The sequence below is a fragment of the Cervus elaphus genome, chromosome 17, assembly GCF_910594005.1.
Source record: "Cervus elaphus chromosome 17, mCerEla1.1, whole genome shotgun sequence".
In the NCBI taxonomy this organism is placed as follows: Eukaryota; Metazoa; Chordata; class Mammalia; order Artiodactyla; family Cervidae; genus Cervus; species Cervus elaphus.
The window spans coordinates 1014665-1029374 of NC_057831.1; positions in this window are offsets into that span (position 1 = coordinate 1014665).

Here is a 14710-nt window from a genome sequence, read left to right on the forward strand (position 1 = left end):
AGGGCCTGATCTGCAGACCCATGGCATTCTTATGTTCTTATTTTTCTGATGAGGACACTAAGGCACAGGGAAATTCAACAACAAGCTCTGGACACAAATGGAGGAAGTAGGGTGTGAACCTCAGCATGCAGACTCCAGGGCCTTCTTATCTCTGCTCTCTTTCCAAAAGCTAAGGTGGGATCATCCACATCAAACAACAGTTTATGACACACACTGAAAGGGTGGTTTTCTGTAAGGAAATAAGGATGGCTAAAGCTAGTGGAGCTGATGGAACTCCACTTGAGATATTTCAAATCCTGAGAGATGATGCTGTGAAAGTGCTGCACTCAGTATGCCAGCAAATTTGAAAAACTCAGCAGTGGCCACAGGACTGGAAAAGGTCAGCTTTCATTCCAATCCCAAAGAAAGGCAATCCCAAAGAATGCTCAAACTCACATGAGCATATTAAAAAGCAGAGACATTTTGAGTTTATATTTGTGTATGATGTTAGAAAGTGTTCTAGTTTCATTCTTTTACAAAAATAAACTCAAAATGGATTAAAGATCTAAATGTAAGACCAGAAACTATAAAACTCCTAGAGGAGAACATAGGCAAAACACTCTCCGACATAAATCACAGCAAGATCCTCGATGACCCACCTCCCAGAATATTGGAAATAAAAGCAAAAATAAACAAATGGGACCTAATTAAACTTAAAACTTTTGCACAACAAAGGAAACTATAAGTAAGGTGAAAAGACAGCCTTCAGAATGAGAGAAAATAATAGCAAATGAAGAAACAGACAAAGGATTAATCTAAAAAACTCTTGAGAGTCCTCTGGACTGCAAGGTGATCCAACCAGTCCATCCTAAAGGAGATCAGTCCTGGGTGTTCATTGGAAGGACTGATTCTGAAGCTGAAACTCCAATACTTTGGCCACCTGATGCGAAGAGTTGACTCATTTTAAAAGACCCTGATTCTGGGACAGATTGGGGGCAGGAGGAGAAGGGGATGACAGAGGATGAGATGGCTGGATGGCATCACCAACTTGATGGACATGAGTTTGAGTAAACTCTGGGAGTTGGTGATGGGCAGGGAGGCCTGGCTTGCTGCGATACATGGGGTCGCAAAGAGTCGGACACGACTGAGTGACTGAACTGAACTGAACTGAACTGAGCTGAACTGATCTGGCCCCCAAAAGGCTGAATTGTTAAGGGTTGTGAATTTTGAATTTAACCGTTAGACAGCAGAGACCCACTTGAGGATTAGAGATTTTGCAGCAAAGAAGGAAACTGCCATGTCCATGCTTTAGATGCACGGGTATTTGGTGGCTGGGTAGGGAAGTTTAAGAAGGAAGAACCAGTTTCAGGGGTAAGGGGTTAGGATGGAGGAGAGAGGTTTTGGGACAAATCTCACAATTGTCTAGGTGTCCTGTGATTTGGACTTGTGACAGTATGATTTCAGGAGACAAGGGAAAGATAAACAAAAGATAAACATTAATGCCTTCTTTTTTCCTCAGTTTTTCTTCCTTACCACAAGCACACTTAACTTTTTTGTTACCTTTCCTTATGAGGCAGCCAAACAGTCATGTTTCCCTTTGATACCTGAGGCTCATCAGACTCTGTTCTGCTGTTCAGGAGTTGAAAGTAACCATATGGGATAAATGAAAACCTGACCTTCAATTTGTCTCTCTGACGGCAGACTTTGTTCAGTACCTTCAACAGCTTCTGTGATGTTTGACATACTCTAGGTATTTAAACATAAGCAGAGCCTTTTGAAGGCCTGAATGGTGTTGACTCACCTCCAGAAAATAACAGGGTATGACCCAATCTCCCAAGGAACTATTATACATAACAGGAGAGCATGCAGTTTCCATTTCTGCCCTTCATATTAGAGAGGATTGCCCTCTCAAGGGAAGTTGTCATGCCTTTATATCTGCCAGTGTTTTACATTTAAATTTGCATAACTTGCTTTTTTGCTAGTATTTCCTGCTAGGGTCTGTCATAGTGTGCAGTTCTTTGTTTTGTTTTTTTTTCCTGGACTCAAGGCCACTTCTTATCAAAATGAATCATCTTGAAACATTACCTGAAGTGAAATGTCAGACATAAAAGGACAAATACTGTGTGATTCCACTTATATGAGATTCTTAGAATAGTCAAATTCATCAAGTTGGCTGGAATCGGTAAGGGATTAATGGAGATTATTGTTTAGTTGGTACAGAGTTTCAGATTGGAATGATGGAAAAGTTCTGGAGCTAGCTGTTGGTGATGGCTGCACAACAATGCAACTCACTTTATACCACTAAACTGTATACTTAAAATGGTTAAATTGGCAAACTTCATGTTATGTATATTTTATCGTGATTTTTAAAAAAAGAATCATACAGGCTTACCATACCCATGCTCTCACCATCACCTTTTGCAGGACTGATCCATTAGTGGCTTGTTTTCAACAGTCTCACTAACAGCAATATATTGCTTGAATTTCCTTTCATAAAACGGGCAATCTATATGTATTCATTCAGCATTGATCAGACCCCTACACTCTCATCCAGGAAAATAATTGGTCCTCCTTACATTGCACAGACCCTATTCTCCTGAAAATTAGATCCACAAGGTATTATTAAATGTCATGGGAAAAAAAAAAAATAGAAGAATTTTATAGCTTGAGAAACTGTGAGTTAAAAATACTCAAAGAAATATATTTGCCATCAAACTTCTCAGAAATTTTAGACACTAACATACATAAACAATATTCAAGAAGGGATCATAGCATGCATATTCCTCCCAAGTTTCTGACCACACAACTGTTTAGTAGTAGAAAATACCATGGGTCTAAGATCCCTTGGATAACCGTTTTAGCAATAGAGCCCTACAAAATAAAATCTAACAATTTAGTGTGATTTCCAACATATTCCATGATGATTTCAACTAAAATTCCACCTTTTCTCATATTTTCTATCACTCCTATAGTACATAGCCATATTATATTTCATGATTTTTTGAGCCTAAATCTCACTCTTGCTCCTGTGCACTTAAGTAGGCTCAGTTTGGAATAAATTCTTCTCATGTTTATTCTCTGGAGACACTACCTCATTCACTGAGTTTTCCCTGGTCTTTTAAGTGTAAAAGCAGTGTCTGCTGTAATTACTATAGCAAACCTCTGAATAAGCATTCATGCATCCCACCTGTCAATTGTTCACAAGTCTCTTACCTACTCCGTGTTGTTTCATAAGTGACAGGTAAGACTATTTATTTTTCATCCTTGTGTTTTCCACAGATTATTGTTATTCACATTGAGTAGGTTCTCAGTGTGGGTACATTTGCAAACTTAAACTAGGCAGCACTCATAATATAGAGAGACACGAACAGGTTTATTTGGCAGGATTAAAAAATATTGGTCACAGCTTTTGTTTTCTAGGAAATAGGAAATCAGCAGACGCAGAACTGCAATAATTTTGGAAAATCATAATGTGAAATAGCTGGTGCAAATAGTGGGATAGAAGTAGAACAGGTGAATAAGGAAGCAATGAACAGTTAGAACTGAGCTAACTTGGCTGGTTTAGGGATATCATCTGAGCTGAGTTTTAAAGGAAGTGCTGGACATGGTTCAGAGACAAGGGCCTATTATCCTTTATTGTCATTTTACTACTATATATCCTTATCATCAAAGTTACCATTCCTATCACCATTTTTTTTTTCTTTTTTAGCAAAGAGCTGTCTGTTGTGCTATCTACTGATCCTACTCATCCCTTTAGTGTCACTGGGCATCCAGTACTCAGTAAAATATTTGTAGAGGTTTTATATTCTACCTCATTGGTGATGCTGTTTTCTTCTTTGATTCTGAAGATGGTGCATACATGACAAAAGGAAAATGATAGAGGTGTTTTATACTCTAACAAGTCATAGGGTATCAACCACATAACAATTTTGATGTAAGTTGTTCAATAAATCATTAATTTGACCTGAACCTTAATGCTATGGTAGCACCACATACTGGTGTCAAAAAGACTCATACTTTTTCCTTTCCTTTTTTTTTTTTTTTTTTTTGGTTTTGGTTTTATTTACTTAAGTAGTTCTGGTTTTTAAGACACCAAGGAAGTCTTCACAGGTCTTACTTTATGGAAACCTCCTAAAGGGAATTTAGCTGCCTAAATGACCTCTGGCTTTCACTTGACTATCACAAGCACCATGGATGTTCCTGCCATTGCTGGCAAGTGCTAAGGGACAGATAATGCCACAGGCTGTCAGTAGCAGGAATAGAGTGATTCTGGCAGCTCTAGTAGTGAAAATTTTAAAGGAAAAATTGTTGAAAAAATTCAGGTGCGTTTTTGATTGTGTAACAGAAATAATGGGAATACTGCTGCTGCTGCTGCTGCTGCTGCTAAGTCACTTCAGTCGTGTCCGACTCTGTGCGACCCCATAGACGGCAGCCCACCAGGCTCCCCCGTCCCTGGGATTCTCCAGGCAAGAACACTGGAGTAGGTTGCCATTTCCTTCTCCAATGCATGAAAGTGAAAAGTGAAAGTGAAGTCGCTCAGTCGTGTCCAACTCTTAGCCACCCCATGGACTGCAGCCCACCAGGCCCCTCCATCTATGGGATTCTCCAGGCAAGAACACTGGAGTGGGTTGCCATTGCCTTATCCGAATGGGAATACTAAGACCATATAAAAATGGTGCTCAGAGACATAACTGCATTTAAAGGATTGGCCATCTCATTTGATAAGCCTCCTACAGTCCACCTTCTCCAAACTGGGCATGTGTCTCATTTATTAGGTGAAAGACTAGATGTACTTGCTTTTCTGAGTATTCAGCATAAGAGAGAAGGCCAGGTTTCCTTAACGCTTATGAACCAGTTACATTTCCTTTCTCTGGGATACTTCTTTTGAATGAGATATTAAGCGATTACATGCATATATGTCCTGACTTTTTGTGACCCTGTGGACTGTAGCCTGCCAGACTCCTCTGTCCGTGGGATTCTCCAGGCAAGAATACTGGAGTGGATTGCCCATGACCTCCTCCAGGGGATCTTCCCCACCCAGGGATTGAACCCTAGTCTTGTGCATTGGCAGGTGGGCTCTTTACCACTACCACTACCTGGGAAGTCCATTGAGCCATTGCATTTAACCAAATAACTCATGGGAAGGTGCTTTGTAAGCAGAAGACTGATTCTCTGAAGTTATAACAGAATAACACTTTATGCATTATGACCTATGTCCAGCATTTATTTACATATGTGAATGCTCTTATTTTCTTTATTTGAGGCAATTTCTTGCATGGGGATTTAGATCTTACTTTCTTTGGGTTTGTAAATCAGACTTCTTATTTGATTTGATATGGTGAGAAATGGGAAAGCATTGGCCAAATATTAAACATTAATAAAAGGCAGTGTTGCTGATGTGTGTGGTAATGCGAGGGACATGATTGAAAGGGCTGTTCTGAGAATAGATATTATTCAATTGGTAGAATTGTTACTACTGTAAGCTCATTTCAGAGTCACATTCTTGGAGGGCACTAATGAGGAATGTCACAGGAGAGAGAACAAAAAGTGGGCTGCAAGGGAGTGGTGACTATTATTGAGTAAATTTGGTCCTGCTGTTTTTTCTTGCCTGTATATATATAATATTAGAAATAAGTCTAACTTCAGCTTACTCTACTATTCTCAGTTATTCTATACTAATTGAGATTATTATATCTTGAGATATTATTTGTTGAGGTTTTCTTTCTCTCAAAGTATTTTCTCTTATGATCCGAGACACTAATGTTGCTCCAAGAATAAGAAATAATATTATAAAAGGAATAAAAAGAACAAGAAGAGTGAGTGTGCCGTTTTCTTGACTTTCAGGATAGGGCATTGAGATGAATGAGGGAAGAGCTGGCACATGTGGGGGAACAATCGTTCACACCACTGAGGAGGCTGAATAAAGTTGACTATGGATGATGTTATGCTTGGGTGGGGTCACTTCACTCTGGTCCCTCAAGGGAGGCAGGTGGAGGGACAGCCCAAGGTCATTTTCAGGGGACTTCAAGTAGAGGATTGGCCATACTGACACCCTGAAGATCATTTGACCACTTGCTGAGAGAGTCTGCCTGCTGCCGGGGTTAAGGGACTGTGACAGTGCTCACCCTGTTCCCAAGGGTCCTCTCAGTATTAGCTGCTTGTCGTTTTGTAGAATTTTGTCAGACTGTTTCTGAACTGCTTCATATGGATACCATCTCACCTCCACCCCTTTAAATAGCCCATTAGATACTCCGAAGTTGAATGATTTGCCCAAGGGAATATGGCCAGTAAGTCTATTGCTAGGATTTACCCCAAATGTACAGTTAGACTTCAAACTCAGTCGAATCCAAGGAATGGAACGTTAACCGTGGTGAATAGAGAAAGGTCCAAGAAGTTGAGTCATAAGAACTGTCACCAGTTCTGGACTGGACAGCCAGCTGCTTAGAAGGGACAATTTTCAGTGGTCTTGATCTTGTGAAAATGAAAAAAAACTATTCATATTTGGGATGCTATTTTTATAGATGTTGGTGATAATAAGCTCACATCCTATTCAAACTAACTCAAGAAATCATCAAACTTGTATCCTTTGCCCTTCTTTGAGGTTCAGTGTTTTCACTTTGTAAAGTTAAAGTAAAACACCTAATGTACAGCACTATGAGGATTAAGCTAGATAACATATCAAATGTCAAAGCACTTAGCAAAGTATCTGACACATAGAAGACCTGGAAAATTTTAGTTATCTTCTCAAAAAGAGAGAGAGGGTCAGAGAAAATGTTTCTAGTACTATTTTCATGTGTCAACCACATAAAATGTCAGGTTCCAGAATGAAATATGCAACATTTCTATTTAATGACCATGTCTCTTTATTTGCTTTAGCGATTTAACCAAAGGCATTCTTTTTTCTGATACGCTGATTCTGTTGAGGTTCTGAGAAAGGGTCTCGGTGCCTTCACAGATGGGAATGAAATAGGAAGCAATACAGCCCACCTGCACCATCCTTCCTGCACCACAGTCCAGAAGAACCAGAGCACCTGCATCCCTCTAGCCCCAGGGATAATCTGGGCTCTGTCCCCAGGATGCCAGAGCCACCAACCAGCACACAGCCCAATGCCTGTCTTTGAGCAGATTGTATTTATTTTGAATGAGAGATCTCAAACTCATATATTTGTTTCCTTTAAGATCGATGTCCCTTGGGACTTCACTCGTGGTCCAGTGACTAAAGACTCCATGCTCTCAATACAGGGGATTCAGGGTCGAACCCTGGTCAGGGAACTAGATCCCACATGCAGCAACTAAAGATCCTGCATGCCGAAAAGATCAAAGACCCCGTGTGCTGCAGCTAAGACTTGGCACAAATAAATATATCAAATGAAAAATCATTTGAAAAGATTGATGTGCTTTTACATAATTTTTTTCTTAAGAATCCGTTGCATCATGACTAGGGAGTTTTGCCTTCATTTATGTCTTTGGTTTGCAAAATTAAGGTAGCTAAAAGGGGAAAAGGCATCATTTAACATTACACAGGAAAGTAAGCAAGGTACTTGCTCTTTCTGGAAGGTAGAGTAGAATTCACATAATAGGAGGTGTGAGGTTTCCACACTGGGACATCTCAGGGGTGAATGAGGAGATCAATGTATGTACTTCTATTTTTTCTTTGTGCTTAATTAGGATAATCACTTTTCATTATCTGCTGCTTAATTCAGTGGTTCTACAACTCAAGGTCCACGGTAGTCTCATTTAACACAATAGCTACATTTATTAGGAAACATTTCCTGTTTCATCTTGATGAGTTCTTCACAATTGTCATATTGTGGGTAATGTATTAGGGATAATTTTGTTTTGATGCCTAGACCTATGACCACATCATTTTTGTTATTACTGGTGAAGACAATAAACTGCTGCTAAATCCCAATATTCTAAAATATCACTAAAATGACTGAGCATCTGTTAGTTTGAGCTATTTCTTCCTAGGGCATCAATTTGAATTTTTGTGAGCTTAACTTTGCTTGGTTGTCTATGTTTGTTGAGGCAGTAGTATTTAAGTCTTGATACTTTATTTTTTTCTTCATGAGAAGGAATTCCCAGAGTTTACAAGCTCCTTTCCACCTCTATCTGCCTTGCTTCAAAGGCTCGTAAAGGGTGCTGGTGAGAGAAATAGGAATTTTCTTTACTGTATTGGAATGGGAAAGACAAGCCCTCTGGGGGAAGAGAAGATCTTGACATTGGTGATATTTCCTAGTCTTTTACTCAAACCCTTCCTGAAATAAATAATTCAAACAGTCAGGGATGTTTCAAAGCCTGATATCAATTAATCCAAGGAGAGGAAGGGTGCGTCTGGTCTCTACTGCCAATAGCTAATCAAAAACTTGAATGTACTGAATGTGCTAATGGAGGAAGAAAAAACCTGTTCAAATCTTACAGAGCATATAAGAACTAGTTCTCTCTATATATCTATATCTTTATCTATATCTATATGTACACACACAAACACATATATCAGTTCAGTTCAGTTGCTCAGTCTTGTCCAACTCATTGTGACCCCATGAACTGCAGCACACCAGGCCTCCCTGTTCATCACCAACTCCCAGAGTTTACCCAAACTCATATCCATTGAGTCGGTGATGCACCCAACCATCTCATCCTCTGTCATCCCCTTCTCCTCCTGTCCTCAATCTTTCCCAGGATCAGGGTCTTTTCAAATGAGTCAGCTCTTTGCATCAGGTGGCCAAAGTATTGGAGCTTCAGCTTCAGCATCAGTCCTTCCAATGAACATCCAGGACTAATCTCCGCTAAGATGGACTGGTTGGATCTCCTTGCAGTCCAAGGGACTCTTAAGAGTCTTCTCCAACACCACAGTTCAAAAGCATCAATTCTTTGGTGCTCAGCCTTCTTTAACAGGCCAACTCTCACATCCATACATGACTCCTGGAAAAACCATAGCCTTGACTAGATGGACCTTTGTTGGCAAAGTAATGTCTCTGCTTTTTAATATGCTGTCTAGGTTTGTCATAACTTTCCTTCCAAGGAGTAAACGTCTTTTAATTTGATGGCTGGAATCACCATCTGCAGTGATTTTGGAGCCCAGAAAAATAAAGTCAGCCACTGTTTCCACTGCTTCCCCATCTGTTTGCCATGAAGTGATGGGACCAAATGTCATGATCTTAGTTTTCTGAATATTGAGCTTTAAGCCAACTTTTTCACTCTCGTCTTTCACTTTCATCAAGAGACTCTTTACTTTCTGCCATAAGGGTGGTGTCATCTGCATATCTGAGGTTATTGATGTTTCTCCTAGCAATCTTGATTCCAGCTTGTGCTTCTTCCAACCCAGCGTTTCTCATGATGTACTCTGCATATAAGTTGAATAAGCAAGGTGACAATATACAGCCTTGATGTACTCCTTTTCCTATTTAGAACCAGTCTGTTGTTCCATGTCCAGTTCTAACTGTTGCTTCCTGACCTGCATACAGGTTTCTTAAGAAACAGGTGAGGTGGTCTGTTATTTCCATATCTTTCAGAATTTAATACATGCAACTTAAGGGAACTTATGCCTTATTCTGACAGGTATGAGAATATACTTGAAACCAGGACAGTAAAACCTTTAGTATTGAACTAAAAGCAGTTAAATATGTTTCTATTTTATTTCTTTTAAAAATATGGAGGACTCAAGTCGATGTATGGTTAGACCAATACAATATTTTAAAGTTAAAATAAATAAATAAATTTAAATAAATAGATAAAAATATAATTATAGAATTTTCAGTGAAACAAACTTCAATTGAAATAAATGTTTTCATCTCAAATAAATAAATAAATAAAAGCTAGTTCACATCATGGGAATAAAATCCCAGACTTCCTTTGATAATATTTTGGGGACAAATTTGAAATAGCTATTTTTATAAAAATAGAAGCATTGTGAAGATTTTGGCACAGCCCTGATGTGTTTCTGGACACTTCTATCCAGAGTATTGCTAGGTTTAATCATTTATCTACTAATGCACTGTTGTGCATTCAGCTCACTTGACCACATCCATAATCACTTCTCTTGACAGGAACAAGCAATGGCTTCAAAATTGTCTACTAGACCAATGCTTAGTATCTCCAGTCTACTACATCATTTAGACTATCTCCTTTGAATTTTGAGGAAGCTATAAGTTATATTTTATTTTATTTCAGAATATCTCAATAATGAAGGAAGCCATTTCCTTATGTTAGGTAGTTAGAATAGGAAACAGGAGTCCAGAATGTCTGTGGCTAGAAGACAAGGAAGGGAAAAGCTTGCAAAAATAGAACAAAGGAAGGTCAAAGCAAGGTCTGAGGACTGGAGTGAGGACCTCAGCTAGAACAGACAGCACTCCTGGCTAGCCCAATTGACATAGGGCAGGCCCAGGGGAGAAAAAAAAAAAAAAACATATAGAAGGAGGAGCCAAAGCGCACGTGCTCTCTCTCTCTCCCATGTGCTGGCTCGCTCCCCCACTCTCTTCTCTTTGTGTCTTTGGGTCGGCAGGCCCTCACTCCTCTAGGATGGATTTTCCTGCTATTTTCTAAATAAAATAGAGCTGTAACACTGATTTGTCTAAGAGCTATAACATGGTCTGTCCAAGACCCGACAGCGGTGACACACCAAAGGCTTGGCTTTAATGTCCGTCACTCCAAATGTTTGTTGCGATGAGACAGAACCAAGGAGAATACACTCACCTGACACTTAAAACCTAGTTTCATGTTTCTTCCTAGAGGCAAGTTCATAATGTAGAGGAACTCATAGATCTTTGGACAAAATACACAGCTTTGGTTTTCATTGAAGAGTTTTACAAGTATTAGTTTTATCTTCCAGCTTATTTAAAAATCTACCTTATTCTGTATAGAGGGAAGGGAAGTCGATTAGGGTCCTCATCTCTGATATTGAACGTTTACTATGGATTCTCACTAGTCTGAACATTCCATATGTTTCTCTGTCATTTATATCTTTCACATGCCTGTAATGTAGGCTGATGTTCTCATGCAAATGCAAAGGGAGGGGAGAGGAAATGCAAACCAACCCCAGGACAGAGCTGAGTGGTGGGATGAGTTTGGTGTCCATTCTTCCTAGAAACTCTCCTAGACAAGCAGTGCTGACCTTCATGCTTATTAGTTAATTAACCTCACATTGTCCCATAAAATATTATTTAAGGAAATTTTTATCTGACAAATTGAGGATGTTATATAACTCTCAAAAACAAATTATACCATTTTCCTCCTCTAACTTTTCTGCTGCTTTTCAGTTTTTGAGTTTCATCAGTCATCAAACTGTTCTCTAAGTGCATTTTGTATGTAGGAGGCTCTAGGATTTCCTGTATAAGGGAAATAAGGATGTATGAAACATGTGTCTTGCTTAGAAGAGCTTTTGTGAGGGGAGGCAAGGCATCCACTCAATGACACTAAACATTGGTTCAGGCATTATTTGATTAAATGCCATGTAAGCAACACAGAGACCTCATGTTACCTCATGAGAGACTAGAGAATCAGCTAAGCCATGCCCAGCCCACAGGAACTTTCATTGTTTTAACATACCATGTTTTGGAGTAATTTGATACTCAGTAGTGATAGGGTCTACATGGGGGCTCATGGTTGAAATGGTTCATTATTTGACCTCGCAAACAAAGAATAAAGTCACAGTGACCCTTGAGACTGACCAAATTGCCCAAATGACATTCTGTCTTCCCACTGGCACCTACCTTCTCAAGGCTACGAGACCACTGGATTCCAGACATCCAGCCACCTGGTCATGGGGCTCAGCTACGGGCTAAATATTAACCATTCCTTCAGAGAATTTTTCATTGGTGGGATTTAAGAAAGACCCTGTCAGAAAGGGAGGACACTGGTTCTTCTCAAGGGGCAGTCACCCTCTTGTTCTGGCTTGCTCGGACTTGCCTTACAAGTAGTAGATAATGAATATTCTCCTTCAATTAAAAACTTTTCTCAGTATCACAAAACACTCCTTTTAATGATACAGCTTTCATTACAGTGTCAATAATATAGATAACTTTTATTATAATGTAGCTAAATTAAGCAGCACATACATAATTCTTTCTACTTAGAGATAATCCCCGTTAACCCTTGGTAAACCTGTCTGGTTACTTTCACCATGCACATGGGGTAAGATTTTGTTTTACTATAGAAGGGCCCAGGGGAGGTGGCACCCCCAAAGTCCCCCATGGCCCAGAATGTCATCTGCTTTTTATAAAAGCTTAGACTTTGATGAAATAAAGTTGTTTATAGTATTGCTTGGGACTTGGAGTTGGTTTAAGACAATTCTTTGGGCTTAGTCCCCATTCGTGTCTTAGTCCCCAAGACAAGATGCTTTTTCTTCCTCGTTCTCTTCATCCTTGAATTCATTGGCAACACTTGTGTCCAGTCTTCCCCTTCTTTTGAGGACCTCCTTCTCTGCTCAAACCAGGTGTGGTGTTCTAGTCCATTGTTTGCTCTTCTTTTTATTCTCACCTCTTAAATATGAGGGTTCTACTTTGGTTTTTTTCTGATCTAAATCTCTACATTCTCAGCATTTATCTATCCTATACATATGGTTTAAATTGGCATCAAACCTCCGATTTTCACCACTTTAAGGTGAGGCTTAATATAAGTCAATAAAAAAATATTGAGTGAATATGGATTTGTCTTGGATTGTGATGGCAGGCTTAATAGTAGAATTAGGAAATTCTGGATTTAGCTAATCACTTTTTGAACCTGTTACAACATTACTTCTGTTTTATGTTTTTGTTTGTTGGCTGTGAGAAAAGTGGGATCTTCGCTCTCTAACCAAGGATCAAAATCACACCCCTTGCATTGGAAGGTGAAGTCTTAACCATTGGATTGCCAGGGAAGTCCTATCACTCTGATGATTAAACCCATGTCTTCTGAATAGATCACCCTCCTAAATTTTAGTTTCAAAAAGAAAAAAATCATCTAATTGGTCCCCCTCAATTATATGTATTTTATTCAGTTAAGATCTTCAATAATTCTGTCTTTGCTCATGGTAGGTACTTTCTAACTGGCTTTCTTCTGCTCTGTCCACTTGCCACACCACTTCCAGAGGCATCTCACTGAAACGGAAATAACAGCATATCGCTCTCATGTCCCAAATTCATCAATGGCTTTCTAGTGGCTCAAAATAAAACTCAAATTTCTTGACATCTTACACAACATGCATGAATTAACCTTCCACCATAACCTCACACTCTTCTCCCACATCTCCCTGGGATTCAGTTTTACTGAACTACCTACACAGGTTGGTAACTCTCAACTCCCAAGCCCTTGCACCTTTGCTGTTTCATCTAAGTGATTCCTGCTTAGTCAAGACTCAGCCAACCCCATCCCCCATGGTAATAAACTGTGAATATGTCTATCATAATTATCACAGTAAATTTTTTGAAATCATGAAGTGCTTGATTGGAAACTTTTTAAATGTTATAAAAGTGTAAAGAAAGTCTCCCTTCCTTCCCTTTCCCCCTCCAGCTAACACTGTTAATAGCTTAGTGTGTTTGATAGACCTTTTATCTGCATTTACAAACATACATATAAATAATGGAGTCTAAGAAAGGTTCAGCAGCTTCCTTTATTTTTTTCTTTTTAATTTTATATCTTATGGGCATCTGTGCATGTCAGGGCTTGAAAATCCACTACATTATTTTTAGCATCCTTTTCTTTAAGGAGAGATCAAGAGGAGAGACTTATTTTCATGTCTCCAAGTTTTTTAGGAATGTAAGAAAATCTTCATTTAAAGCAGAAACTTAAAAAAAAAAAAAAAAAAAAAGCAGAAACTTGTCTTATTTTTCTCCTGATTTTATATCCTTGAATAAAATAGGTATACTGTTTTCCCAGAGTAATTTCAAGCAGAATATAGTAACTGACATTTCTTGTTTTATTTATCTATGTATTCACTTATTTATGTCATCAATCATTTCCCATCATGATGCATGTTTTTGTCCTTGTGACCCTCTGACTTTAGGACCCATTCCTTCATTTTTTATATAGGAATGAAACATTGGAATTTCTCAGGAATATTATTAAATTCAATGTTCACAGTAACTCTATATGCTAAGCAAGATAGAAATATTCCTATTTTACAAAGAGAAGATTGCAATTTTGAGAAAGCTGTCTAACTACAGACTGGGCATCCTGTTCAGCTATGTCCACATTCTCCTACTTATTTGCTTAGGACTTACCCTTGTGATGTTCCAGTGGGTATGCTCTGAATCCTTGTTTCCTCACTCTTTAACATAAAAATCTAGTTTGTTTAGTTTCCTTTGGATAAATTAGTTTACACTGAAAATAGTCACACTAACAGTGACTTACTATGTTACCCCTCCCAGAGTCATTATTATAGAAGAATTAATGTAAACAATGATAAACATGGTAGGAATTGTTGGAGAAAATGACTTTAATTGGAATAGACCTATTAGTATACCCCAAACAATTTTACATAGAAGATCCTCTGAATCCATAACTGTTTATGAGGTCACATCTATTGGTTATGTGTTAGGAGGGTACAACTCTACCAGATTTGTTTTGCATATCTTGCTATATTTTTCACTGGTCCACTCCAGTCAATTTTTCAAATGACCCTGAAAGGAAATCCAGACTTGTTTAGTTTCTTTGAAAACTCTTCAAAATATCTTTGAAAGTTTTTAAACAGTTGGTATTCATTTTCCAAAATAACTCTTCATGAAAATGACCAAAATAATTTTCAGAAATTAAA